This window comes from Zonotrichia leucophrys, chromosome 4A (assembly GCF_028769735.1).
Source record: "Zonotrichia leucophrys gambelii isolate GWCS_2022_RI chromosome 4A, RI_Zleu_2.0, whole genome shotgun sequence".
NCBI classification, from domain to species: Eukaryota; Metazoa; Chordata; class Aves; order Passeriformes; family Passerellidae; genus Zonotrichia; species Zonotrichia leucophrys.
Genome location: NC_088174.1, coordinates 7,288,648 through 7,315,082, shown reverse-complemented (window position 1 = coordinate 7,315,082; position 26,435 = coordinate 7,288,648). Strand labels below are relative to the sequence as shown.

General features: G+C 43.1%; 1 protein-coding gene across 4 annotated transcripts in view; it reads right to left on the bottom strand.

Moving 5' to 3' along the window:
* MAMLD1 (mastermind like domain containing 1) overlaps nucleotides 1–26,435 on the bottom strand; it is a 243,387-nt gene that overhangs the window by 49,448 nt on the left and 167,504 nt on the right. The window lies entirely within an intron of this gene.

Genomic DNA, 26,435 nt, shown 5'->3' with positions numbered 1-26,435 from the left:
TCAAACACATTTCTGTTTGGGTATTGGTCATCAGTAATATTTTTTAAAATAAAAGCAGAACTTGGGCTTTTCCTCTCTGAAATCTGTCTTTAGGATTTTCTATACTCAGAACAATCTGTATTCAGTTTTGCAACTGGACCTGAGCTGGTGAAACAACTGGAACCTTTGCTGCTGATTTCAGTGGGCATTTCTCTGTGTATCCATTCACAGTTTGCCCTTTTGAGGATGAAATGATCTCCACACCTTTTACAGCACCACCAGCACTCACCCTCACTTTCCGCATACCTGTGCATCTAGATATGAATAGAGATTTTATTGTTCCTGCAGTCTCCATATTTGACTTCTTTCAAACCCCACGTGCAATACAAATAACTGCATTACAAGGAAGAGAAAGTACATGTTTAACACAAACATTTATAATTCCAAAGCCTTAGACAACAATTGAGATAAACCCAGCATCAGTGGCAGTACAAGCTGTGCTGGGTGATTCAAGGGGGGTCCTCAAGGTGCAATTTGCATTTAATGCTTCTGCCACCAGCTCAGGCTTTGGGTGAACATAACATCCCACCTCATTAGGCAGGTGGAATAAAATGGAGGTGAGGTTTACAACACTCCTACTTGGTGTGGGAAGAACCACACTCACTTGACAGGAAAGGTGATGCTACGTCCTCTGATGAAGATTTCATTTCTGGAATTTTTATTTCTAAAATAGGATTGACCCCCTCCCCCCCACCATTTTAAGTATGCTCCCAAAGGCATTCCTAACAACAGCAAATCTGTGTGCAATGCTCTCCTCAAATCTTCTGCCTTTCACATACAGGCCAGCTGCTCTCCAGACACAGCACTGGGCTACAGAAACGGGCTGCTCTGATTTATAACCAAGGTGCTTAAAATAAGGCAATCTAATTATTGACTTGATAGCCCACAATGTCTGCAGTCAGCAAAGTTTAAAAAATGCAAAATATTGACAGGATCAGACAAATACATAATGAGGGAGTTATTAAAATGCAAATTGCCTGCCTTCTGGTACTCCTGTGGTGCATGCACAGGACCCCAGAGCCTGCATCCCTCTAGCTCTGTGCTGGTTAGGAGGAAGAAAAGAAACAGAGCTGGGGAAATGAACAGGCAGAGCTATCACAGGCCAGCTGGAGGGGACCCCAGAACATGGGGGTGCCCCAAAGAAAGACAAGGACTACATGGGAATGGGAGGCATTGCAAGAACAGGCAGCCCTGCACACAGTGGGACCCAGACTTTTGCAGGATTTCAGAAAGGTCCTGGAGCAGAGGGAAGCCCAACAACAACAGTTCAGTGACACATCTATACATCTATTTTGGGGAAACATCCAGAAGTGAAACTTTTTGCAAGTTGGTGAAACTTGATATCAAAATGCACAAAAGGCTCTGCATAAAGATTTATTAAAAAAAAAAAAGTCCAAAGAAAGGATGTAACAAAAATCCTCTGTCCAACCTTATCTGGGATGCTAACACCTGCCTTTACAGGTTGATATGTTCAGAAGAAAAAGTTCACTGCCCTAATCCAGTTTGAGAAGTCATAACTGGAAGGTAAATAGGGTATTGTTACAAGGCATAGAATTACTTCCCTTCTCATCTCTGTCCCCCACTTTTTCTTCTCATTTAAATAGCCTTCTAATCCTGTGGACTGTCTGGTATACACTTATTATTTTACCTTGCAGACACATTCCTTTAAGTCTGAGGGCTGTGTATGTGTCTAGATGTCTATAATAGAACAAGTAAAATAATACCATTCCCAGCTGGGCTGGATGATCTAAGCCCCCACCAGGAGAAAACTTTGATGCATAATATAATTTCATGCAATCCATTTCAGTCATGTTAATATTACTGTAACAACTTCTAAAAATTACTCCAATATAGACAGTGATACCTAATTAACAGGCAAATTCTAAGGGGGAAGTTAAATGCTAATTTTACACTGGCATTTAGCCTAAGAACTTCATTATGCCATCTTCTATTTTAAACTGTAGCCATCCCACCTTGTGCTGTGCTGCCGCCTGTTCTCAGGCAGCATTGCGTGGAGCACAATAATTCCTTGCAAGACAGACAAGGTCACAATGGTTGGGGCTGGGAACCTGCCTGAAACCAAGAGGAAAGCTGGTCCCTGCCCCAGGAGCCTGCAGGGACTCTGACACTAAGCTTTAGCATCCACGCTTCCCCTTGGAAAGGGAATTTTGTGCAGGGCACTAAACTGGTGGTTGGGGATAGATGGATGTAGCTGCTCAGGGCTCCTGAAAAGGCATCAAAAGGAAAAGGACACTGCAGCAATACAATCCCCACTGAATATTGGCCCTTTCCAGTACTCGGTTAGAGCAGCCATGGGCAATGTGGGGTCAGGCAGACAAAGGTTGCTGAGCCTTCCACACCACTGGTGAGCACCACTGATACCAGCCAATTCTCCATCTCATCTTTTGGATAAACAAAATCCAAAACAGATGGTGCTTAAAACACACTGACAATGGCAAAAGTGCAGAAAAAATATTGAAAAATACTACAGAATACTTGAACTTACAGCCAGGGCTGTGGTAAAGCTGTATCAGATTTGCATGGAAATTAGATGCCTCGTTAGCTGCAGATAGATGTACAACTGCCCAAATTTAAACTTCCTCCTTTCCCCGGCTCACCACAGTCATTACAAATCATGTGGCTGAATGAAAGCTGAAAAAGCACCAAGAACTTGGCAGTTTTGCTGCAGTGAGTCCCATAATAAATGAGGGACAAGGGGTGGCAGCACTGATAATAACAAAAACACATTTTGTGCAAAGCAACCTACTATTGTTCATATGTAGAATACATCATGTTGCTAGGAGGGAACAAACTGTCCTGCACTTTATAGATAGCCATTTTATTACAGATTCCCCCTGACTGTGACTCTAAACTCACACAATCCACACCCCCTTTCTTTTTAATAAATGTACAAGATACACAACACGGCTGGATGATGTTATGCTGCTCTAGACAGCAGCTTCAAATGCAGAGTTGGAGGTATATTTCTAATGTGCAGCATCACATATAAATTATTAACAAAAGTTAAGGATTGAAAGCAGAGCAAAGCATCATCTGCCCAGCTAAAGTCAGTTCCTGAACCATGCAGAGCAGCATCCCCCTGTACTCACACCAAATGGGCTGGAGGCAGCTCGGTACCCAGGAGCCCTGGTCCCCACGGCATCTCTTCCTGGTCTCCCCATCAAATTCAAAAATCCTGAGGGCTTCTTGGGAAGCCAATTTTTCTCTCTCCCTCCCTCTAAAGTGAGAGGGGCTAGGTGGGGTTTAGTTTTGTGAGAACTAGGCCTTTTTCCTAAAGCTAAAAATGTTTGTATAGATACGAACAGCCTTGACCACGTGCAGGAAAATCTAGTGCATTGCTTATCAGTCGATTTGGCTTCACACCAAGAGTAACACACTGCTATAAAGGGCCAACACAGTGTGAAAAAGGAGCTGTTCTACTGGAATACACTCCGTTAATTCTGGTTGAACTGACATTCTCCTAGGACAAGAGCTCAAAACACATTTAGACTGTTGTACTAAAGTGTGGCAGGGAATGGAGCAGCAAGCTGGTTTCTCTGATGTCACCAAACAACAGGCAGACACCCCCCTGCTTCCCCCCCCCCCCGAAAAAAACCCCATCAATCTCTTGAGAAAGCAAATGTGGGACAAACTCTCCCAGCATCATCTTCCACCAAAATAATATACCAGGTTTTGAACAAAAATCCCCTCCACCCTAGCAGGGAAAAAAAAAACAAACCTGAAAAGTCAAAAATTCCAGCCTTGCTAGATTTACAGTAATTGTCCTTTATAAGAAGAGCCCTCTAGTTATGTGAAATGCCATTGCCTCGGCGAGGCAGGCTCCCCACGCTCCGCACAGGAAGGAAGCAGACACACATCTCTTTAAGAGCCGTTTCCTCTCTGCTCTATTAATTTCAGAGATTAAGCAAGCCACTCCTTTGTGGCATAACAGAGCAAGATAGAGCCATTGTGTTTGAGGAGAGTCCTGCTCACTGGCTTCCTACCTTTCAGCGGGGGGATGCATTAGCACTTTATTCTCAGATGAAACACCAGAAAACTTCCAGCAGCCCTAAAACCCCCTCATTCTTAAATTACAGTTTCAGCACAGAAGAGGCCAGCAGCACCATTCCTCTCTCCCCCACTGATGAAGGTTTCAGTGTCTCACTGACAGTTCAGGATGTGTAAAAACCAAACCACTTGTATTCGAGGAGGAATTTTCTTTTCAAGGGCCCTGAATCAACAGGACTTATTTAATCAGGATTATTTTGCCTGGACACACACATCCCACCTCCTGTCCCTCCCTGCTGTGTTGAACCTGAAGCACTAAATTTACCATAATTTTTTCATCTTCTTTTCTTCCTTTAAAATTTATATTTATAGAATTTATGAAATCTTCTGCTTGCACAAAGTCCCTTCAGCTTGTACCACAGCCTGATGACCTTTAATAATTCCAAGGCCATGGCCTCTCCATTTCAAAGACTATCACCACATCTCGTGTTGGAGCCTGGGATTACATGGGCAGCCAAAGCAACCACCAGCTGACCAGAGCCTCAGCTGTTCCTAAAGTTTTCTGATGGAAGAAGAGAGAAGCAGGAGAAGATTCAGCCACTGAAGGGTAATTTGGGATCCCCACTCCAAGCCTGGGCTTCCACATTTCCTCCTAAACCACACTGAGATATTTTATCCTCAGCTTTCCAGGTTTCTTTCCAGACTGCTGAGGCTGGGAACACAGGACCCTTTTGGAGTCAGCAGCCATAGGAAATTCCACTTTGTGGGGGTGCACAAAGCTGCAGAATCCTTGAGACACGGTCACATTTCTCACAGTGTCACCACAGCCCTGGCTAAACAGAAATGCCATCAGCAGCAAACAGATACCTTCAGGGGGAGGGGGAACAGATAACACAGGCTCAGGGCTTTGAGCAGCAGCAGCAGGAGTGATCTCCTGGCTGAAGCAGGAGCCTGTGAGCCAGAACACTGTTTGTACTGTACCTTCCCTTGCAACACAGAGTCAGGAACACAAAACTCATCCAGATAAAACAATCTGCCTATTCAGCAGCTTTCTTTTCATGAGCTGCTTCATCTTTGCAGGCTGCCTCCCCCTTTCCCCTCCCCGCTTCCCAGTCACCAACTGAAAAGTTCAGAAAGAAAAGCAAAGGAGAAAGGAGTTGTTCAGACAAAGGGCTGATTCTCTGAAGGGGAGGGCACACACAGAAAACACGGTCACGGTGTTCTGGGCACAGAGCTGGCACCAAGCTCTGCCAACAGTTGTAGGACTCTGCTCCCCAGGCTCTGCCTCAGGTTTTGGGACCATGCATTTAGAAAAAGGAGGGAGCTGGAGCTCCTGCACCTCCAGCAGCAGCCTCCTGGATGAGTTCCTGGCCAACACTGCAGCTGGGAAATATTTGCACCTTTGCACCTTCTCCCAGCAGCTACACAGGGCAGGGGCCTTGCAAGCTTTTGCCTGTCTGTTGTCAATAGAAATCTTAACCCCATCCAGAGATTTTTCCTCTGGGACATTCTCTTGCAAAAACCAGTTTGGGTGTTCAGTTGGTTTTTTTTTTTTTTTCACTATTAAACAGAGACACTTTTCTGGTGTATGAATGTAAATCACCAGTTCATATTGCAGAGGTGACTCAACAGCCATTTAGATGCCAACATGTAGTTACTTCTGGATGGAGCAGGATGTGATTCAGCAACTACAGGCAAGTAGCAGTGTACTCATTTCATCTTCAAGGCTCCTTTTTTCCTTAATAAATTAAATAAAAAATCAGTTTATTCATTTTTACTTTGTTGAGATTTTTTGTTACAGTCATTACTGGTCTAACATAGCTCTTTAGAATTCAGAAAACCTATGAGGAATTGTAGTATTGCCACGCATCAATAAGGCTAAAAATCCTCTGCTTGGCATCACATTTGGCTTAGCCTCTGAAAAGCTTTCTTCTACATTTTATCAACATTTCACCCAAAATGCAGCCCCCACTACAGGTGTTTTACACCAACAGCTGGAAGCAGCTCCTTTGCTGCTCTGCTCTCTTAGGACAGTGCCAGAGCAGGGCACATCAGGGGCTGGCCCCTGCTCCATGGGCAGTTTGGAGGATCACAGTCACCTTCCACCCACATCCAAGCTGCTGGAACAGCGGAGGTGAGGTGATTGCAAAACACAGGTGAGATGTTTATTTTTTACTGTGCTCTTTGTGAGGTACAGAAGTGGCTGCACTGAACATATCAACCTACAAAGCTGAGCAGGAGAAGCCCTGGTTAGCAGGGGTGATGCAGAAGGTGCACAAGGATGCAGGGACAGGCCCAGAGCTTGGAGGTGCTCCTTGGCATCTTCTCCTGAGCAGTTCTGAGTGCCTTCATCAAAAGCAGAAGTGGTAAACTTTACACAGTGCTTTGCATCAAGGTTGGCAGGAGGGAAGCAAACTACCTGAGCAGTCCTGGAAGATCTAAAAGGCAGGATTTATTATTTTTAATAATGAAAAACTAAAAAATCTACCTTGATCATAAACTCAGGAGCTTTGAGTCACTGAAGAAAGAGACAGGGATTTTTTTTTAAATTGTAATTTTGGAGTTTTGGAGTTAGAAGCCCAAACTGAGTGACAATATTAAAATCATCAGTCACAGCAACCTTGTTTCCAACATACAAACCTTCGCTCACATCTTCTATACAGGCAAATCCTGTTCACTTATTGCCTTTATGCCCAACCTGACTAAGGACACAAACATGCTCTTTGCCACCCACTTTGTGTGGCTGTACTTCCCTGTACCACTTCCAGGGATTAAGGGGAATTTGGTGCTGGGGTAGGTCTGGACCAGGCCTTTGCATTAGAGAGAATACCATGCTTATTGACAGGAGTTTTGGTCCCCAAATCTGGAAACCAGCCCCCCATCTATTTACAGCTTACTGCAAAACAATTCTGCACTGGGTTAGTTAAAACCATGAACTTAAGTGTTTATGTAAGAATCCTTTTTCTGAAGTGCAATAATGGTCTATTAGCTTTCATTTAAATTGGCTCCTAATGGAGGTAAATAAAATAAAAAGCATTGTTTTCACCCTGCCTGCCTGAATCCCAGCACACACCAGATGATGAGCAGTGTCACTACCTTGCTCAGACAAGACCTGAGTCCTCCTGGTTTAAATTCTGCCCTGAACAGTTCACCTTTCAGATGTGTTAAATCTCAGCCCTGCCGTGCAATAGTTACCTTCACATAGGGTTAAAGCAAAACACAGTAGAAATAAACACAAACAGGGCTCAGCACTCTACAGGCACTTTGAGAAAAAAAGGGGGGAAAAATATTAAATTAACCATAGGGAATAATTGCTTCAAAATTTAGTTGTTCAGAAAAAATTACCAGTGTTTCTTTGCACAAGGAAATATGCCTGTAATCTCTGCCAGACACAAAACCAGGAGCAAGGAATTAAGCAATGAGCTAAAAATGGTTCAACTCTAAAAGCAGATTGTAAAGCAAGGGGAAAACTCCCAGGGAAAGCCGAGAATAAGGTTTCTTAATCTTCCACTGAAGGGTCATAAATGTGCAAGCTCAATACCTCACAACCCTTTTTGAGTAAATAAAGGTTTAAAATGTTCTTTCTTTAGTGCAACTGAATTCCTTTCCAATGTGACCTCAGCATGCCATTCCTCTGTCTTTATCTGCCGACACAGCAGAGCTGTTGACCTTTCACCAATGACCTGAGCAATCAATAAACAGCCCACAAACTATCTCCACAGAAATTCTCCACCAACGAGTTCCTCCCTGGCTCTCTGCCGCTCCTGAACTTTTCCTCAGGCCCTGGGCCGTGCGTCAGTGTGACTTAACAAACAACACAGGGCTCAGAATTACATTTTCTTGGGCATTTCCTATCCAAACATATTAAACCTGTAAGTGGTTTTGCTGCTGTTTGCAGTGCCACAAGCTGCTTTCATGTTACTGTAGGATCTACAAGATCTCTGCCTCATGCTAAGCACTTTGTGTTGATTTCCAAGGACAGAATCCAAACTCAAAATAACTCGAATATGCTCAAACTGTTGGAGAGTAAGATAACAAATCAAGAAAATGAAAAATTTTATTAAAGACTTGCCTGAACACCAATTGGCAAAATTTAATCTTAAAGAACATTATTACACAAAGAATGAACACAGTCAGTTACAGATGCCTGGAATAAGAAGAGAATTAAGGCAGCTCAGAAAATACTAGTGTTACTATGGTGTCTCTCAGATGAGTTCCAGTGCTATAAATTCTGTTGTACTGTCACATTACATGAAAAAGGATCGAATGCAACTTTTCTATCAATATGATTTATGAAATCCTGACTCAAACAGAGCCATACTTTAAAGGTGTTACAAAATGGGGAATCACTCAAATGCTGCAATATGTGTTACTGGGGTACAGAAGGGAGAACAACCATTCCCTGCAGTGCTTACAGCAAACACACCTGAGCATTGACCAAGATCTGAGAAGCCAAAAGAATGAAAACCATCAGATATCAGCCATAAGCAGAAATGAAACTAATTAGCCCATAGAGTCTTCATCAAACTGAATGAACACAAAGGTAAAGCAGACCTGCAAGTACTGAAAAGGGACTTAGATTATTAAAACTGAAAGAATAAGTTTGAAGAGCGTATTCCCACGACAACTAAAATGCTTAACAGAGATGGAGTTTCTCTATTTCTCTACATACACATACACTCATATATATGAACTTCTTACTCTCTATATATTTATATATATTTAAATTCTAAGGAAGAGCTTGCAATGGTTCTTAAAACATTAATAACATTTGCTGATCCAAGATGCCTAAAGTTTCAAAAGCCAATAAACCTGCTAAACTTTGCTGAACTGCTACTTTCTCATATGCTGCACATACTCCAGAGGACTGATTTATTGTTTCTTTCCACACAACTAAAAAAAAAAAGGTAGCATGATTACAACTGTTTTCTGAATTTTTCTCTTACATTAATAATGTAAATCAGTACTAAGGGAAGCATAACGTGGTGTTCTTTTATATAGATTTTTTTCAGTCTCTCTAGCTTGAAAGTATGTTCACTGGGCATTGCTACAATCCACTAATTACAAAGATTAGCTCTTTACATGGCAGTGACAACAAAATTTTAACAAAAGTGATAAAGTGATTAACCTGCTTGTTGCAGAAGTGTTTGCATTATTGCCTGCACTGCAGAGAGCAGCAATGTGTGCAGCAGCTCTGGGTTATTTATTTATCCTTAATATAAACAAGCCAGAGTGGCTCAAATAGCAGTACTCAACAGATTGCATTGATGGATCAATACAATATTCCAGTGAAATTAAACTTCAGGCACACAAGAGCTATCAAACACTTTAAATAAAAAACCACTTGGCCTTCTTGTAATTTCTAAGTCCAGATCTCACAGCCTGATGCGCCCAGCAGGATTTCATGGGTGGGAGCCCCTGCATTTCACCTGGGCTGTCTCATGCCTGGCCAGGGTGCCTGTGAGAGCTGCTGAGGCTCTGTGTGAGCACTGGAGCCACCTGCACCAAGCCCTGGGCATTTCTGAGGCATCTGCAAACAACTTGGTGAAGGGAGAGAATGACACTCTGCAGATTTCCACACATGACAGCTACTCCTCAGTGTAAGAGTGGGAGTCAAATGTCCTGTTTGGGATTGCTTAAATAAACTGGCACAGATTTCCAGCTGAGCACCTCTCCTGCATGGCCTGTGAGTGCAGGATGCTGGGTCAGGAAGGAAGTGCTGGGACTGCTGCACAAGGTACACAGAAAAGCAGGAGCCCTTGGCTACCACAGAGCTCTGACAAGAGGGGCCGACTGGAAATAATATGGTGGGAGAAAATACAAGCCCACCTTCCCCCCCTTTTTTTTTTCTTTTTTTCTTTTTGCCTCTCAGGATGTACAGAAAAGCCCCTGAGGTCCCACCACTCTCCAGGTCAAAGCTGTGTGGGAATACTTGAGCTGTGCTGGTTTTTGGCTTTCGTTTTTTGTTCTTTTAGTTTTCTTCCTTTTCTTTTTTTTTTTTCCCTTTTAATCTAGATGGAATTAATTGAAAGTGCTGCTTAAGAAGAAAATAAGAATGTAAAACTGCAGAAGCACGATAAGTAGGTGTATTAATAAACAGGTTTCTAATTTTTTATCTTTGATGGTATTCAGTACTATTTTAAATATTCTCAGAAGAATCACAAACATACAGAAGGTCATATATAAAATCCCTGATGAAGCAATTTAATGCTAAATTAAAGCTGAAAATAGGTAAGCCCAACTCTTGGGATCTTGGGTATTTTCAAAGACTAAAAAGGAATCAACACTACCCAAAAATACCGTGTGTTTTTCAGATTTTTAAATATTTATTTCCTAAATTAAATCGAGCAGGATTAGCTGGTTCTTACAGCTTAGCAGGAAACAATTTAATTTCCAAGCCAATTGTATATTGACAGTTGGCAACAATGGGTTTGCTTTATAAAAAGAGAATGGGAAAATAGTTGTGCATTTCTGAAACACTTCCAGAGAATTTCCTTTGAGAACACACTGAGTGAAAAGTATACAAACAGGCATTAAACATGAATGTAATTTAATAAATATCCACTCAGCTATATGGTGTGATAAATAGGTAATAAGAACATAATACAGGCATTTACCTTTCAGCTTCCAAAGGAGCTGGAAGCTAAAACAATAATACTTTCATTAGACTCTCCTGCCTGGCATCAAGAGCCAATTTCCACCTATTAATATGGATTTCTATAACCTGCCTTGTGAATACTGTTAACCCATTTATCAAGCAAGAAGCCATATTTTTGTCACTTATTACAAGCAGAAGGGGAGCAGAAGGATTGCTAAACCATGTCACATTAGAGCATCAGATTAAATCATTTGACCTAGAAGATATTCTACTTACATTTAAAAAGGGAAAAAACCTCACTGCAGCCCTGCTTGTCTTACATTCAGTAAGACCTCTTGCAGGACCAAATTTTTCCTTGTGGGGTCAGGAGAAAAAAAAAGGAAAAAAAATCAGTCTGCAGACTAATTGTAAACTGGGTGTATGTGTAATTAAATATGCCTCATTGGTTCTCTTGATCTGTCAATAGTGGGTAGGAGGAGGTTGATTTAAGTTAAACGATTCAAGCCTTATGAACATTTGTCCCTTTTTGTGTCCTCTAAGCAAAGCATCACTGAACAGAACCACAGCCAAATATGAGGAGCTCAGAATTAAATGTTTATTATTCAGATTACAGTGGTGCCCAGAACATGCCAGGCAGTTTTCTAAGTGCAGAGGGAGGTGCTGGGACAGGTCCCTTCCTCAGCTCCTGATGGCCACCAAGAGCACAGATCCCCCACCCTGAGCAGCGTCCCTCTCCTGCTCTCCTCCTCTGCACAGGGGAGATGAATGGAGGGGGCCATGGCAGAGATGACAGCACACAGCTATTAATCACATGCTTGTGGCCAAACACACTGAATTCCCACTTTCCCACAGTGCTGAGGTCTCCTTGTCCTCACAGCCAGTTCTCAGCTGCAGTGAGCAGCACTCAGCAGCTAAATGGGTCCAAATGAGCATTTAGCTTCAGCCCCCCTCGTACCTCCCTGCTCCACCACTCACCCCTCACTAGGCTATCACAACTATGAATTTCTCTTGCTATTCACACTGGATCAGATCATAAAACATGTCTGCTTCCATGCCTGTGATAAAAGCTCCACAATCTGCACCTCAGCCCCACTTTCTCTGGAGCAATGACCCAGGAGCAGTACTTGTATTCCTCCCACTCGACACAGCTCAGCTACAGATGCCAAAAATACTTTAGACCTCAATCCACAAGGGATATATACAGGATCTGGTGAAGCCACAGAATGTGAGCAAAGTTTCTGAAGTTATAATACCTTAAATTTTCTGCTCTGTGTTCACTGGAGCCATTGAAGATACTGAAATTGAACTGGGATATCTCAGCTTTCCTTGCCTCATTCCCTACTGCTGGAAGACCACAAACTTGGTCACTTGGCTTCAAGCACTTGGTGCTTGGTTACCCCTCTCACCTGGCTATTCTTGTTTCAGCTTAATTTGGTCAAGCCACTGAAGTCTCCCTCTGTGTATCTTTTTGTAAGACTTCCATACAACTTCCACTCCTGGCACAGCAGAGCTTCCAGCACCACACATTCCAGTGGGGCCAAGGGACCTCCAAAATTCCCACTGAGAAAAGAACATTTCTCTTTTCCTTCCATGAAACCTCACAGTGATCCTTAAGTTAGTGAGTTACTCAGAAGTCATTGAGCAATCAGGCTGCTCATTATACTCCTCAATGAAATTATTACCACAAGTAATTCTCAGTGCAGTACTACAGGTTAGCCAATCTTACATCCTCTTCAAAAGACTCAAAAAAGTTTTGCACCTTTGTGAAACAGATTTTTAATTCCTCTCATACTCTTGGGTGGTAGTTTTATCCCATATTTTACTGTTTCTCACACTGCAAGTTAATGCATACCCATTTATTTCTCAGTGGTCTTTTAATCCTTTTCTGTTCATGCTGCAGCTCAGCACAGGGATGAGGGTATCTCTGTAAGCCATGGGCTCAGAAGGCTCTATCAATATGCATGCACGGTGCAAGGCAGAAATATATTTCTGCTGAAGAAGAATCAGAAGTTGGGGTCAGACATTTTATACTTCAGCCAGATTTTGATAAGACATATTAGGAATTCATAGGGCTTTTATCATTTTCAACAGCAAGAGGATTAGACCCTACACTGACAAGAGCAAGAACATCAGTTGTTAGAAGAAGCATGTGCCACACTGAAATATAGTAAAGCACCTGAAAGACAAAATGTATTGTCTGATAAAAACACTCTAAACACTTTCAAATTCAACCCAGTGATGACTTGCCGAGTCAGTGCTTCATTTGTCTGGCAGAGTCAAAATTACAATGACTTCTGTTCCAACACTCAAAAATGCAACAGACGTGTAAAGGGAAGCCAGGATTTAAACCATGGCCTCACACAACAGCAAGGATTCAAACTATGCATAATATACTGATGTTTAGGCCATAGGGAAGAAAGGAACAGTAAGAATCTTTATTTGGATTCTAAAATATTATGCAGCAAGCTTGCAATGTTGACAAAAAGACCAAAGCAATTTTTTTTAACCCATATTCAGGAAAAGGTAAAGATAATGATTCAAAAGCCCCAATCTCCTTCCAGTCTGAAGAAACATCCCAAAACCAAAAAGAATCTCAATTTCATCATTCTTCTCCCTAAAATATGCAGAGCACTGCAAATGTGTTACAAACTAAATGACTTTTTGTACAGAACTTTTAAAACCCTTGACTTTTAATAAGGTCGTGCATCATTTGATTTTAATTACAGATTTTTTTATCCCTTAAATTTGACTAAAAATGATGTGATTTACAAAGCAAACAAGCCAGTTAAACAAAGCTAATTAAATTCACTAGAGACAGCCTTGCTTTTCCCCTCAGTGAGTGTTTATTTCAGCTCCCAGTGCTCTGATAGCTCCTGACAGCTTGCTGGGACACAAGAAAGAAGTAGGTCAGGGTAAGCTGGAATCAGCAGCAGAGGATCCCATTAGACAGGCTTGTAGGGTAATACGGAGATCGAGGAAGTGTGTGATGTAGTGACAGTGTTAGAGACACATAACAAACAGCCTGAGGACAGCCTCCAGCAGAACCGGTACATTTATCTTCTCTGTGTTATAATGACCCCTCACACGGCTCAGCCAGGCTGTGATTTCTCGTACAAGAGGTGCTGTATAACCCCAATGACAAAAGGCGCTCCCGCTGGCCAGGCGGGGCCGGGGCAGCGGCTCCGCTCCCCGGGCAGGGCCGTGCGGGTCTGTGCGGAGTCTGTGAGGGTCTGTGCGGGGTCTGTGCCCCGCTCCCCGGGCAGGGCCGTGCGGGTCTGTGCGGGTCTGTGCGGGGTCTGTGCCCCGCTCCCCGGGCAGGGCCGTACGGGTCTGTGCGGGGTCTGTGCGGGTCCGTGCAGGATCTGTGCGGGGTCTGTGCCCCGCTCCCCGAGCAGGGCTATGAGAGATCTGTGCGGGGTCCGGGCCCCGCTCGGTCTGGCAACGCGAGAGGGAACTAACTGCGCACAGAGATCAAATGAGAACAACACTGGCTTCTCCTAACCAGCTTCTAAATAATTTTACAGGTTGCAGTGCCTACGCCGGATCTGAAACACCAAGCACCCCAAAGGGGCAGGAGAAGCCCCAGTGGCAGCCAGGATTGCAGCAATCCCGTGCGATGGGGCACAGGGGATGCTGCTCCCTCTGAGCCGTCCTCTGGGGGCTCCTGGGGAACCAGCACCCCGGTCCTTTTATGCCATTGGATGGGGCAGGAGAGCTTGGGTTTGTCTCACCATGCCACAGCACCTCTGCCTTCGGCAGCAGCGACTGGCAGGGAGGAGAGGCTGAGAAAGCTGTAAAGCTGTGGCTTCTGCTGGTTTCCCAGATGGGTTTGCTGTGAGATGAAGAAACATCAGCAGAACCAAGGAAGAGAACATAATCAAAAAGACCAAAGTGATCCATGTAAAATATAAAATGCTCTACGTACCACTGTTTTAGATGATTTAATGTAAGATGTAATTATACCACATGTGTATATACCCAAATACTTGCTAATGCAGCTCTTCCTTCCTGAGGAAGAGTGTAAAAGTATTTTGTTTAAGTGCCTGGGCATAAGAGCAGAAAACACACCACCATAAACTCTCCAGTTTCAATATTAAGTCAGAGGCAAGTGGAAAAGCAGAGTGCTAACTCCTCTTGTTCTTGTGACTCCTGCTCACACCATTGAAAGTTCAAAGTGCCCCCACCATCTCTGCCAGTGCTGTCCATACACCAAACATTTAAATTATGAGAGTCCATTTCTCAGGCTCACCCACAGCCAGAGAGATTTTCCCCAAACCCAACTGTGAGGCTCACATTAAAAGGAGAGCACAAGCATGTGCTGTCTCAGAAAATAGGTACTTTTGACAGGAACAATTTGAATTGCCATGGGCATAAACAAACACAAATGGAGAATGTTGTTTTATTTTGTTCAGAGCTCAATACATTCACTCTGCTCAGAGATGTCTCCAGCATCCACTTCAGTTGAAGTACCTAAGTGACTTGGTTTGCAGCAGCAATGGGGGTCATCCTAATAAAACAGGGGTTTCATTTTTCTCACCCTGACTTCATTCCCCCTTTTACTCAGTTAGAGTGCATCGTGCTCAGCATTTACCCCCTCTGTTTCTCATTACAAGCTTTCTGCAGCATCCGGTGGCAGCCGTGCTTCCTGTTCTTCAGGGGGTCACACTGTGTGGTCACTTGCACCCACCCATTTTACGACACCACACATCCCTTTCCTGCAATTTTTCCTTAAGCAGACAGTTCCACTGACTTCACAGAGCTTTGCACTGATTGATGCCTATTTGCTCCACCCCTGAGCATGGAGGCAAAATCCCAGCCTAGTTCAATGTCCTACAGAAAAACATGCGTGTCCTAACGAAAATATGCATTAGGATAAAAGCATTAAAATAAAGGAAGACAAAGAGAATGATCAGAGCAGCACTGCCTGCAAGGAAGGAAGGAAGCTTTTAATAGCACTAAAATATAAAATTGATTTGTACACATATTTGATAAAAATCAATACAATTAGCAAGTAACTGAATACTAGAAAGGGAAATTGATTGCTTGAGGGCCCAGAGGACTCAGGGCAATCAGTCCATTCTTCTAGCTCCTCCACTCTTAATAAAAATTTACTTTTTCATAATCCTGCCTGAACTCTTTGCCCATTAATAATGCCACTAAATAGCTCTTCTTTTAGCACTATTATTGCAGACCTGCTTGAATTACATTTGGAGGCAGTTTCAAGTGGCATGTCCTGGCCATTTTGCTATCTGCAGCACAAACCTCTGAGCAAGAGCATAAAAGAATAAGGGCTAATGAACGGCAGCACAGGCACACTTGAGAAGAGCTTATAAATTTAAGTACCAAAGTTTAAATAAACGGATTACCATAGAATTGATTTGCTACATCAATTTGGTCAGCTTTTGCTGATACATCATTCCTGCCTCAAAAGAGAAGAGCCACCGGTTTGAAACAACTAATTAAGCATTTTGAACCATGGCCTTACAAGGGGAGTGGGGCTGCACTGCTTTGCTCTCCTGCCTCCCTTCTCTCAGCCAGTGACTCCTCACTGCAGCATTAAAATCATTACTCCACGTGAAACAAGAGGCTCAATTTACAGTCAAATCTAGATAAAATGAAGTGGCTTCTATGGCCACCATCTCAGAGTGGATTTCAGTTTCAGCCAAGGGCTCTTTCTTCTTTAAAGGCAGGATTGGAGGAACTAAAAGGCAATTGCTTTGCCCCACAGAGGAGGAGAGAGGCTCCCAGGGGAGCCTCCCAGGTGAGGGTTTCCATTACAGTCAACCAGCTGCACAACCAGATTGAGGATGCACAGAACTCATATGCATCTACCAAGGAGGCTTCTCTTTCAAAAGATCAGATGCCTTCTCAGACAAGGACTTTCTCACATGTTAAGCTTTGTCCACTGACTCATCTTAATAGGAAGCTCTTTAAGGCAAAAACTACCTTTGGGCCCTCAAGAGGCTCCCTGCCAGTCTGCAGATCAGGGTGACATGGCCTTTGCTGTAAACCAGGGCCATGATGTGGCAATAAACTTCAGTGTAAACTCAAACAGAGCTCTATGAGTAGCTGCACTCCAAAGCCGTATCCAAACCAAAGGTAAACAAGTAATTTTTCCAGATTAATGAGATCCCTTGCATACTTAAAATTCAACAATGTAATTTAAGCACTTTCTAATGCAGTAAGCCATTGAATTGATTAAAATCATATATGCATCTCATCATATTCACTTCAGCAGAGACTCTCTTATTCCAGAAATCTCAACATACACTTATTTCTCAGTGGTCCAACCAGACCAATGACTAAACTGGGCCATTATATAAGCCTAAGGAAAGATCCACAGGTGCTTTGCAACTCAAGTGGCAACCTGTGGGAATGCCTCTGTAAGGGAGGAGGAAGGAGAACAGGCTGGCAGGGCACAAGCCTAAGTGATCCCTCACTGAGCTCTTATGATGTTCTTACTCCAAAGTCTGTCCTGGTGCTTCTTCTTACACAGAAGAGACATTAGTCTGGACTCAGAAATAGAAACCTGAAATTACACAGTTTCAATGCTGGCCTTCTTGGTAACCATGACCAACCTACTTTAATCTCCTTGCTTCCGTTTCCCTGCCTTTATTAATAAAGCCGAGGGAGTAAAACTTACTTCACCTAACTCATACATCTTTTGTGAAGATGAAATGCTTGCTCTGTGTAAAGTACTTGGAAGATCAAAGACATCAAGTAAATATTAATCATAGTCACCACACCTACCAACAGGATCTTCAGTACACTGATTTGGATCGGTGCTTGAAGAGGCTTTCTTTGTGCAGTTCAGGAACTATGCTTTCTTGGAGCAGTAGAGCTGAATTAAAGCTAATCAGGAATTCCCATGTTAATCGGCCTTCTAGCATTCACAAGATCATAAGAAGGATGATGCTTCCATTTCAAAAGACAGCACAGTGCCACAAAATGAATTACATCAAACTGGCTGAAGCCCATTTACAGCATGGTCATGGAGGAAACTATTGGAGTTCATCCACCGACATTCATCTCAGGGCATGCACACTTGTAAATCAGCTCCTATTCAGTAATGAAATGTCGAGTGACTCATTCTTTCTACATTTGAAAAAGCTCTCAGAGAGAACCAAAGAGTCTTTTACTTTCATGTCTGCTTTTATAAACACTGAATTACATCTCCTTACTTCAGGGAAGCTGCAATGCTTCAGAACCAGCTGTAAAAGAGAACATTACCATCCTTGGTTCACAGAATCCAAGGCCACCTTAAGATCTCAAACTGCTGTTGAAGGAGATTTGGAAAGATGTTTAACTAGCAGCTCAGATGATCTTCTGACCTAGCTTCCCAGCGCACAGCAAGGTGCACTGGTCTCATGCAGACATGCCCCTGAGGCTGTCCCAGAGAAAGCTGGCCTGGGGCAGGCTGGCAGTGCTGCTCGGGGCACTTCTGCTGCTCCATGTGTGTCAAGGGCCAGATTATTTACTTAACATCTTAAGCAACTTCTGCAGCTCAAACGCAGCTCACACAGCCATTGGTGTCCTGCTGGCAGTGAACTGCAGTTTGGCCAGGTGAAAGCTGCCCTCACTCTTTCTGCCTGAACCAGCAAATTCACAGAATAAGGACAGCAGGGCAGTCATACCTTGACTTTTGCCCCAGTGTTAGCACCAGCTCACATCCAAGGGGCACATCCTGCAGCTGCACAGGGACCAGCAGCTGTGTTTCAGCCAGCTGTGCAATACCTGGGCTGCCCCAGCACTGTGCTCACCCAAAGAAAAATCCTTCTGACAAAACAAACCCAACCAAGCCATGCCTGTGATCACAGGGAGTGCTGTTCCTTGCCACAGCTCTGCCTGCCTCTGGAGAGGCAACACAGGTGAGATCCCCAGAGCAGAGCAACCACAACAAAGGCATGAAGGGAAGAGTACAAGGGAAAAACAAGGGTTGCGAACTTAAAAGAGACAAGAGAAATAAAGAAAAGCAGTGCCTGGAAGTCAGTGTCCAAGGAGCACAGAACAAGTTTGGAGGAAGCACTTACTGCTTGAACGGAAGCCGTAGGAGATGCTGGACCTTGTGGACCAGGCACGTGAGAGATTCCAGCCTTACTGAGGCAGTTCTGGACCTGCTGCGCCTCCATTATCTCTCAGACACCTGCCCAGTTTCCTCAGCTCTCCTGTCTCCTTGGCTTTGCCCTCCCTTTGGTCCCAGCCCATCCCAGCTCTCTCTGCCCTACCATTGCCTCCTTGCACTTTGGACCTCTTCACCTCAAGCTCTGAGGTTCTCCATGAGTGGCTGCAGCAGCCCCAGCCCGTGCGGCCAGTGCTGGCAGTGCCGGGCTCCAGCAGGATGAATGCACAAACAAACAGGCTACACTACCAACACAGCTATGCTCCTAAAGGAAATGACCACTGGATGTTATTGCATAACCCTTCTGAATAATGAACGTGTATTTCTTGAAAATACATGCCACCTAATCCCCTTGGCATGGCAGACACGAACCACAGGATGGTAATTTAAGTTAATCAAGCCCTAAGCTCTATGCAAAGTTTAACAGTTTGCTTCACTACAGTTTGAGAAGCAGATGGCAAAGCACTCAGTGGCACATTTTCTGCCATTCTTGTACAAAGGGCAGTACCTGTTTCTGTTCCAGGCACGAACACCAACAAATGGATGTTTGCTGGACTAGCTGGCCACTGAATACCCTGAAATAACATACACGTAGATGCTCCACAGGGAGGTCTTGTGGGCAGCCAGAATTGGTAATTTCCTGGCTAGTTTGCCATTACTGCCATTCTTAGATATGATAAAATTAAAGCTACAGGCTAGCATAAGGCTCTCTGTAAGTAATCCAGGTCTGATCTGCAGAAGTACCCACATCCACAGGCAGTTCCATGCAGACAAGTAGTACAGGTTTTCTTATTCAACAATACTTGAGACTGCTGTTGTAGCTCACAGTATTTCTACATATACTGTCTTCCAAATGACTCTGCCTGGCATGTGGGCACCAGAAACCAGTCTGAGGGTGGCATTTGGATTTCAAACCACCTCTGTGGACAGTCACTGAAATGCTCTATTTCTGGCTAGTTTGTGGGATGCTGGGCTGGGGGAGAGAAGAACTGACAAGGGGAGAATAGAAATTTGTAGATAATGTGTAAGGCCAAAATGCTTTTAAAGAAAGGGCAACTCAGATGCCCTAAGTCAAGCTTTTTCTAGGTATGTAGAGAGAATGGGAAGCAAGGTGGTGAGCAATGAACACTTTATCCTGAGACATTCAACATCTTCATAATTTATAAACAGCATCAAAAAACCACACTTCTCCTTCAAAACAGGAGCTGAGCCCCCAGCATGCAGCGAATGGTGGTGTGCTCAGGGGATGTACTTACCCTAATGGACTGGGCCATGGCCATGGCTGCCCCAAGCATTTCTGGAACCACCATTTCTACAGCAGCACCGAGCAGAAACGCTTCACGTTTATTAACTTGTTTGGTTTTGATTGTTGGATTGGCTTCCCATTCCCAAGGCTCTCAGTTTTATTCTTTTAGCTTAACACTACAAAGTAATCAAATCACTCTGTTACAGCTGACAGACTGTGGGAGCCCTGAAGGGGAGGGGAGAGCTCCGTCAGAAGAAAGAGCTACATTTTCTCTTACATCCTTCACACTTACCCTAAACTTCAGATTTGACTCATCTACATTTCTGGAATTCAAGAATATTGAACTTTAACTGACATGGGAAGTTATTTGAAGATGCAGGACTTTCACTTGAAATTAAGTCTGATCTACCTCCTGGGATCAGGGACCAAGATTCACATCTCATAAGTACTGAAAAGCTCAAATGCACTCTCATTCTGCTTCAAGTCAAACACAAGTGTTGCTGCAACCAAGAAAACATCTTTCCAATGCTATGTAAATTCAAACCAACAAATTCATACCTACGAAGAGGAGATGAGATGGAAGATTCAAACATGCCTTTGTGCCCTTCCATCAAACGTGAAGAATAGGTAAGAACAGGAAGACAAAAGAGATGGCTCAGAGAATCAAGATTAATATGGAAATGGAGGAAAAGGGCATGCCTTGGGCTGGATTTTGTCTGTCTCTCTTCAGTACAATTTATTTTCAGCTTTACGCTATGCAGTATTAGAAAATGCTTAGCACACAACACTTGTGTGGAAGACAAAGAAAATTTTTTTGATTTAGATGAATTCCAATGTCCTTGTCTAATGTTACCCAATGCAAAATTAGAAAGAAATTACTGCTTGCTTGGTCATGTGTTTTTAAAAATAATTTGAATGACCCACTGCTTAAAGTATGGACAGGGTCCTCTGTTATTAAAATCCAAACAAAGTCTGTACTCAAATTGACAGGGTAAAGCTTGAAGAAAATCCCCCAATGGGTTTCTTTAATCGAGAAAAACAAACAAAAAAACGCATGAAGCCTGTGAACAAACAATCTTACAGGCTTTGGACTTAATATACCAACAATGTCAAGCATTTCAATGCAGTAGCATCAAAACTAGATATTTACTGCTTGGTAGTGAGTAACCCTTTGAAAAGGGAGGAACAAAAATTCCTTTTTAATGAGTCACCATTTGACAGTCAGAGATCAAAACCTTTTGCCTGTATTTCTGACTAGAAGACTGTATAAACCTGAGTTTTTCTCTGTTTGAATTTATTTAAATCAACATAATTAATTAAGAAAATAAGTAAGTCAAGGTAACAGAAAAAGTGAGGTCCTTACCATCAGCAAGATCTACTGGGTTACTGAAGTATCAAATACATTCAGAAATTATTTCCTTATATAAACTTGGACTTGTAAAAATCCTAGTAAGATTTTAAGTATCTAGTGCAAACAAAGTGAAATTATACTCAGTATCCATTCTGATAACCACATGAAATGAGTGATACATAATTATCTTTAAACTAATGTGAATGTTTACATACTAATGCTTGGGGACAAAGCTACTGGTGTGTTTGGAACTTTTACAAATGTCTTTGCAAAATATTGACCTTTTTACTATTGCTGAAAACTTAAACCCATGAAGATCCATGACAGAGAATGAAACATTAAAATACATGCCTGAGGGTAGATGCCATTTTTTTCTTTAAATATTTTCTTTAACCCTACATGAAATTCTGAAGTTTCAGCAAAAAGAAAGATACAATATGTGTTATATTGGGGGTGGGTGGTGGTGGAATCCTAAATTGGCATTACAAAGCAAAGAAATAAAAATGTTCTTCAGTGAGGAGGATTTCCAGTAGGATATCCCTGCCTTTATTTTGAATGTAATTTCCAACAATTTGAAAGGACTCTAAAGACCTCAGCTGGTAACAAGCACTGATGTTTTATTTAACTATTTAAGGATACTTAGTGTGAAGGTAAAGGTAAAACACTGCCATTCCCATTTTACAATGGACAAGTATAGAACCTAGGAACTATTTACTCTTAAAATTGCCTCCAGCAATGCATACATACAGATATTCAGGCCCTTTGAAAAAAAATGTGGACAACTTTGAAACTAGAATAAGCATTACTCAGCCTTGGCTTGTTATATGAAAACTGATATCCACAAAAAATCCCACTTGCTCCACAGAGCTTTCCAACCATCCTGAACTTCTGACCAGTGACAGCATCTCCAAACCTGTCAGCTCATGAAATCACCCCGGCCCTCTCATCAGTCGATCTTAATTCATGTTCGATTTACTTGTAGATTGGAAGTAATTAGAGTAAATAACCACAGTAACTGGTTACAGTTTGGGAATTGAGAGAACTGAAGAAAGAATTCAGAGGAATAATCTGATCTACTACTGTAAAGAGAATCAATCATCACTTTCCTTCTATTAGTCTTTTGGCAATCCTGTGTCACTGTTGTCACAAGCCTGGATAACGATGCCACATTAATTCTCCTTTTGAGAAAGGAAATACAAGATGTGACTCTGTAACTGTGTCCTACCTGACCTTGGGGAATCTTTAGGGGAAGTTTTCCATCAAATGCACCTACAGTTTTTACTGAAGGAGAATTACTGAGCTTGGCCCATGCTTTGTAACTCAAATGCACAACACAAAAATATACAACCAATCTTCTGTTTCCATTTGAAATAAACTATTAGTACATAACCAATGATTTTTAAAATCCAACCTTACATGAGAAATTACATTTTCAAAGTTAAAATTACATTTTTTAACAAGCCTGGCTCAGAGTTGATGAACACGGTGCTGGATGACAAGACCCCTACTGCACATTTCTGATGTAACACCAACAGCTTTTAGCTACATTTTAGCCACATTTCCCTAAACTGGAGATAGCCTGCATTTCCCAAGCCTAACCTTTCCAAAAGGAAAAAAACAGCAACTGACACCTTTGTTGCGAATATTACAGAACTGGAAAAGAAGAAAGTCATCCTGTGTTTCGTAACAGGAGCAGACTCACTCTCTTCCTTCAAGCCAGCAGGCTGCTCTCAGTGTAAACTGTGGCACTGCTGATGTCACTGTGAGCAGGGACAAGAGGACATACGGCCTTTTGTACTGTTCCCATGATGCCGCATGTTAAAAAAACCCAAAAATCAAAAATCATTATCCAGGCTGGAAGAAGCCCAAGCCATCATAAATGTTTGTTTACTGCAATTTGGCAGACCTTTTGAGAAAAAACAACAAACTGCACTTAGATATGTAATCCTAACCCAAAATGTCAGATGGGAATCAAGCAGAAACCATGCCATTATTTTGAGGAAACCATGAATTATTTGGGGGAAACTTTTGCTGGGATGCTTATTTGAGTGTTTCTCTGTAAGTAGATATCACTTCTATTACTGTGGCTATAACTAACGAGTTAACAACACTATTTACACTAGTACTGTTGTATCATTAGAAACAACAAGATTATGTACTTTAATTCTAATGCCAGCACAATTATTTTAACACCAAGTGTGTCAGATCTGACTCTGTACCCCCTAAATTAATTTCAGAGTAGTGGCTAAATAAAATGACATACTTCTTTGTGCTTTTGTTACAACACGCTCATGTGCAGCAAACTGTGAAGAAAATGTAGTAATTAGAGGTTAAATTAATCCCTGACAGACAGGCAGCTTAGTAAAGCTGGGCCCTCTTCAGAAAACAGAGCATAAAGCCTGCCAGTCTTTCAGAATTAGGCACAAAGAACAGGGAAGATTGGCAAGTCCCTCACTGCTGTGATCCAACCGAAGGGATGGAATGCTGAGAAGTCGGTGTAAGGCTTGGAGCAGCCAATACTACCAGGCAGATCTTGTGACAAATGTGATTTAGAGCTCCAAGGGATTGTTGCTGCAGCCACTCCAACTGCCTGATCAGGATCAACCACTTGAAATTACAGACAGTCTTTTGCCCAGCAGAACAGGCTTCCAACCACCGTGTAATCTACCTCGAGACATTAATACAAGCCAACAATGGCATTATATTTCACAACATAACTAGAAAGTTACCTTGCTGCTTCAGATTTTAATGCAGGTAATGGATTTCATTGCCCTCAACAGAGTAAATGTGCTGGGTTACTCTGAAAGCAATAAATAGGTAGGTCTGGGGTAGGCGTAACTCTCAAATCTGCTCAGAGTTTTGAGGTACTTAATTCTAGAGAAAAAGAAACTTACACAGAAAAGAGAAACCATGCAAGAAGAAAGAGGCAGCCAGATCATGATGATGATACCCAGTATTTCTTTTCTATGTGTGTCAGCAGAGGTAAATGTTTTTCCCAATCTCTCTAGCTGTGGCACATGAAAGTAGCCAGGTTTTAAATCCATGCAAACACAGCCTGTTATCAACAGGGGGGTAACTGAAGGGCACCTGTTCAGCGCTGTGCAAGAAGCATCTTGGCTCCTGTGCTGGCAAACCCTGGTGCAGGAATTGCCGAGGCACCACTGCCTCCATTCCCACCAGATACCTTCCCTCCAAAGGTGGAAGGTGCAAGGAACAGGATTCTCCCTGGGCTGATGCTGCTGCCACTCCAGAAATTGCCTGACATGGGGTGACACCTGGCCCTGCAGGGGGAACCTCCTGCCTGCCTGCACCAGGCTGAGTCCCCAGCTGGCCCTGACCAAATGGGAAGGCACGACAGGCACCTGCAGCGTGATCGCCAAGAAAATGAAAATAACCCCAAAACCAAATGGGTAAAAAGCAAAATGCCTGTATTACAATTAAAGTAAAAGTCAAGCAGGGAGCCTGCAGAGATTGCAAATCTATGTGGAAATGCTTTAACAGCACCAGCATTTCTGTACTACCCAGATCATCAATTATTAACAAATCAGGACATGCCTGATGGGGTACTTATGTAACACTCCTTTATCAATAAAACTGCCAAGTCCCTTCAGGGAAAAGCCGTGGCTCTCAACAAGTCACAATATGGCACCTTCCTCTGGACAGGGCACTCCAGTGAATTCTGGTCTGCCCCTCCTCAGTCTGGCCACCCATTCCCAAAAGGAATCCTGGGCAGCCCAGCAGCCCCTGCCAGAGGCCCAGGGTGCACCCCAGCCTCCCGTGAGCAGCAGCCCTTTAATCAGGTCAGTGCTTATCAATGGCTCATTGTAGCCACGAGGCAGCTCCCAGCCAAGGCCATATGAGATCCTGCATCCCGCTGCATCTCCCACGCCTGGGCCCCACGGATTCAGCCTCCAGCCACACACCCCCTGGGCACAGCAATGTCCTCCAGCCAGCCCAGCTGCCTAGTGGGTAGGGAGGGCAGGAACGAAACCCACAGCTCTTTCCTCTGCTCTTCCCTTTGGGCACAACAGGTTCTCCACAGCAGCAAAGAGCCAGGTAAAACTCGTCCATCAGAGGTGGCACACTGAGCCCTGCTTTGCTTCCACTTACCTCCCCCCATCAGGTGAGAATGAGCAGGGTGCAGGCACACAACAATTCCCTGTCTGTACTGAAGGGCCTGATCCTTGAGCCCAAAATTCTTGGTTCAAATCTGATCCTCATCCACTACAAAATAGAAAAGGACTGCTAGGCTGGGCCCTGGAAGGAGAAAGCTGCGCGTACTCTCCTACCAGCCAACCCAATGAACAGCCTGCAGTTAACCCAGGGTGCACACCAAGGGTAACAGCTCTGAAAGACCTACTCCAACTTGGCAAGTAAGTGCTGCACAAAATAAGTATTTTCTTCTTAAAGGAAAGTAATGACTTAGTAATACTTTTTCCTCTATTTAATAAAATGAAAAATATTACCAGTGAGAAGGGCTCCCAAGAGGAATAAGTACTCCTTCCAACTCATTTGCAAGTTATCCCACTCTGACTGCACTTCTCTCTGGTAGTGTAACTGGTGACTTCTGAAACCATGGAGTCACATCCTGAGAGCCACAAGCCCTGCTTTTGCTGTCACCCTGAGATATACTTCCATTGTGAACTGAGCTAACAGGCCAGTCCATAGCAACTGCAATGAGAAATATCTACCAGAAGACAAGGACATAAAGTGAAACCTCTAAATGACAAAGACTTCAATTTTCTGTGCAAAGCACTGGCAGTGATAATACAGAACAAGAGAAGGAGACTGTAATACAAGCACAGACTGTTTTGCACTTTCCCTTCAGCTGCTGGGAGTCCTGAAATGGGTTACAGAAAGTTAAAATTGTGGTACTGATCACCGCCTGTTCTACAGGGCTGTTTTTAAAAATTAAACAGCACTTTTCTATTTCTATTTTCACTTAAAACAATATTCCAGTATCTTCCAAAAGCCAATCCAATCCTGAAACAACCCTAATGAGAGCAGTATTATACACCCAACCTGTTTTATCACATATTTTTTCAGCAATTGCCTTTTCAAGGGTACCCCTTTT